The sequence below is a fragment of the Helianthus annuus genome, chromosome 8, assembly GCF_002127325.2.
Source record: "Helianthus annuus cultivar XRQ/B chromosome 8, HanXRQr2.0-SUNRISE, whole genome shotgun sequence".
NCBI classification, from domain to species: domain Eukaryota; kingdom Viridiplantae; phylum Streptophyta; class Magnoliopsida; order Asterales; family Asteraceae; genus Helianthus; species Helianthus annuus.
In genome coordinates, this window is record NC_035440.2 from 42,131,686 (window position 1) to 42,135,974 (window position 4,289).

The window sequence follows — 4,289 nt, forward strand, 5'->3', positions numbered from 1 at the left end:
TAATATTAGTTTGTTTATTAGAGTCTTAATATTTACCGGGTTAATTTTTACCACTAATGGTATTTTACCCGTTTTTTAGTATTAACAGGGTTTGATTACCAAACCCGTTTTCGGGGTGTTACAGGTGTGACAAAATATTATGTAGAACTCATTTTATACACAAAAAGGGTATAATCGGTGTTTACCGAATCAACGCCATAACCTTAGGTTATGAGCAGGTTAAAAATAATTAAAAATCTTTATAAATCCCAAAATATTATATTACATCAGTGGGTAAAAGGTTTGGTGTCAAAAATTGGGTTTAGATAGGCTTTATGCTAATTGTGCCGTTTAATTACTAAAAGGCGTTATAATTACGCTAATGAGCATAACTCCTAATCTAGACCTCCAACTGATGTGAAATTTTAGGGACATGTTTATAAATCAGTAGCAAAGATTATTGTCCTTTCACATTTCTAAAATTCTCGTTTTATGGTCAAAAGGGCATATTGGTCAACATTAGGCATTTAACGGAAACTTGTAAACGAATCGGACAATCAACGATCCAACCACAAAGGGTTATACCATCATGTAACCTGGTCCTAAGGAAGCTCTAAAGCATTTCCAAACTTATCTAAATCGGGTCAGAACTGAAGTCAAAGCAAAAGTTAAAGTTTTGCGACTTTCGGTTCCGAACCGGTCCTAAACTGAAAATTGTCGGATCAAACATGTTTAGACATGTTCTTACATTAATTACTAAGTTATAAGAGTAATGACACAGGTTGCAAAGCTTCTACATTGTTAATTATGTTTTAAATCGCAAATTAGGATCCTGTTGACTTTTTATAAACAACTTTGACCCGACAAAAGTCCTAGTTAGAACGGGAATCAGTGGGTGCCCTTTTAAGGGTTTATTGCCCACAAAATTACCAACTTCTAACTACTTTCAATTCGACTAATCACTGGACCATTAATGATTAATCGCTAAGTCCATGGCTCTCTGAGTACGGATGAATGAAGCAACCTGCTGCTCTAAAGCAAAGAGACGTGCAGCATAATCTGGGGGTACAGGTCGAAATGGCTGCAAAGGAGAGTGTGTCTGACCATGGCACTGGCATGGTGGCAGCTGAGCTCTCTCAAGCTCCTGGATGCGCTGCGTGTGTGACTCATGCTGAAAAACGAAAGACATCAAAACGTCCTCTATAGTGTGTCCCACATGGAATGGATGGTAAGGATCAGTAGGTGGCATGACAGGCGGTGAGGACCAGAGTAAAGGCTCACTGGTGGGGTCAAAAGGTGCCACGTGAAACGGTGAAGCGGATGGTATAACAGGTGGAAACTGTGGCCTGAAAGGAACAGACATCGGCACATGCCCAAAAGGATGGGCCGAAGAACCCTCTCCAGGTCTCGCTGGAGGTACAAACTGAGGAACCTGAAAAGAGAAACCAATATGTCGTGTATCAGTGTGTTATGGGGGAATAGGTGGAACATCCTCATCAGCAGGAATCCACCCGTGCTGTGCGTGCTCGTCCGGTGGATCCATGTGTGCCGCGAACAGTGCATGCTCGGGCTCTAGTGGAACGGGATCAGGTGGGGGAGCAACAAAAGGATCAACGGGTGCAATGTGATCAACAGGATGGTCAACAGGTATATCAGCAATAAGAGGTGGATCGACATGATCGGCAGCAACAACATGATCACCCTCCAGATGATCATCGATAGGCGGGTCAGCTATAACAGGCTCAACAGGGATGCCAGCATGTACGGGGTCATGCTCAGGCATAGGGTCTAGAGCGGCTGCCTGCTCAGGGGCGATGGCAGGCTCGGGATCATCAAAAGCCATCTCGAAGTCGAACTCGGGGTCGATAGGATCGACTGGGTCAGCTGGATCCTCCATGGGCTGATCCATCGGTATGAACTCTATATCATGATCCGGGTCGAATCCCGGAGGAAAGATAGGATCAGAATCCTCTATGTCATCATGGTCAAATGCAAAACTGGGAATAGGAGCAACAGAGGATGCCTGGTCAGGATCTGAACCATGCGAAAAGTGCTGTGCGCTCAAAGTGTGGGAAGGTGCGGATGCCACAGACTCAAATGAGTCTGGGACCGGAGAGTGCGCGGGCGAATCCTCGGCGGGAGCATCAGCGATCATCAGAAGATCGCCAGCAGGAAGAAGGGCCTCGCCCTGGATCTCATCCTCGAGAAGATCATCATCCTCTATGGGCTCATCGTCATACAGATCAATATCGCCGTCAGCCTTGGCGTCAAGAAGTAAATCATACGCTGGATAAACGGCTAAGGGTATAGGAGCCGGAATCTCTACTAATGGTAGGTACTCAACGGGAGGGCCATCTGCAGGCTCATCAGCACCCTCAGGTAGTGCGAAGGGCTGAAAATCGTCCTCGTCAGTGCTGGTATAGTCAGAAGTGTGCACCTCGTGCTCTGAGGATGGGAGGTGATCAGATACTACAGGTATAGGTCCGGTGGTGTCCGAATCGCCTGTACCGGGCGAGTCCATGAGTCTGTAACATAAACACAAATATGCACAAATAATCAGTCATACAATCAGGTAATCACATAAGTCACCAAGTAAGAAACCACACAATTTTCCTAGTCCCACTAGCCTCCCAGTCTCCTAGACTGACACTCCTAGTCCCACTAGCCAAATTTCCTCCCAGTCTCTAAGACTGCTCTATCATCCACCTCGACCTCTTAGGTCGAGCCTCGGTCCCCAAGACCGAGCCTCAGCCTCCAAGACTGAGCCTACACTTCCTAGTCTCACTAGCCATCTACCTCGATCTCTAAGATCGAGCCTCGGCCTCCAAGACCGAGCCTCAGCCTCCAAGACTGAGCCTAAAATAAAAAAAATAAAATGTGCTCAACATGTGTTTGTAAAAACGTTTTGGATCTGGACTTAAGTGGTATGCAGTAAAAATGTTTTCGTGAGAGCCCTAGTGATCATAGTCTAGACTCGAGAAGGAATCCTAGTTCGCTATGATCAGAGCTCTGATACCAAGCTGTCACACCCTGGCTTTACGGAAGCGTGGTTAGTTTGGTGTGACTTCTTAATACCATAGCTTAATCATAACAAAGCTATATGAATTAAAAACATGCAAGATCATCCATTAAATTTTAAAAACCAAATACAGTACCATTGTCTTAACGGGAAAACACCCTAACAACCAGAACATTGTTCAACAAACAAACAAAACATAAATATGGTTTAAGGACTGTGACTTGTCCAGGAAAGAGTCACATTCCCTAAACCCCGGATGACCTCGGAAACTAGTGCAGCGGGAAAACGTGCCATACCGTGCCAGATCCTTTAATTCCCTGAAATACATGTAAGTTGAAAAAAATCAACAATAATGTTGAGCGAGTTCATGCGAAAGTGAGTAAATAAACCTTTGTATTTATCGAAATCCTGGTATGTAGCAAATAAGGAAAAAGAGATCACCAATGGTTTGCAAGGCCATTGATACGTGTGAAGTGCAAGTAGGAAGACTCAAACCTTGCGATTTTGCGTCGGGGCACAAAGTCACCCCGAGGTCCGTACTGTTGGACCTGGGGTTGGGCTCGCTACACCCAGATAGATCTACCGCTTACGTCCCTCGGTCCTACAATGAGGATTAATGGCCTCCAGTTCCCGCCTACCCACTCACATGATCTAAGTAGTAACCCTCCTTACGCTAACCATACCATGTAAAAAGTACTCGTAATCATAGTAACATGTATTTCACCCCCGCAGTTTAGAAAACTGAAAACAGTTAAGAGAAAAGGGGGACATGAACTCACAGTCGGTGCGTCTCTACCAGGTACTCCAAATCAGGCAGCTGTGCAACGACCTACATGTGCTAATTCTATTAGACGGACGGCCGTGCCTTAGCTTTATAGTTTAAGTTTTTGGGAAATAGTTAGACAACTATTCCGTGTTTACTTTTCGTATATACTTGGTAGTTAATCTCCTTCCCAAGGATGGGGGATTTAATACATGTGCGTTCAAATTATATCATTAAGTCTCACTTAATATATACTTATTTCTAATTCCAAAATATAAATATTTTTCTCAAAAATATTATATTTTCATTTCACATAATTTTCCCCAAAAATAATACGTCGATAAAATACGCGTTCATAAATATTTCCGTATAATGCGTAAGTTACGTTTTATCATTCGAGTGGTAATAAATATTACCATTGTAACTTATATAGTTATCGTAGAGGCGTTCGTATTATTTTGGATCTGTTAACGTTCGTAAATATTATTTTTACTCTAAAAATAATATTTGTGTATTTTTCACAAAATA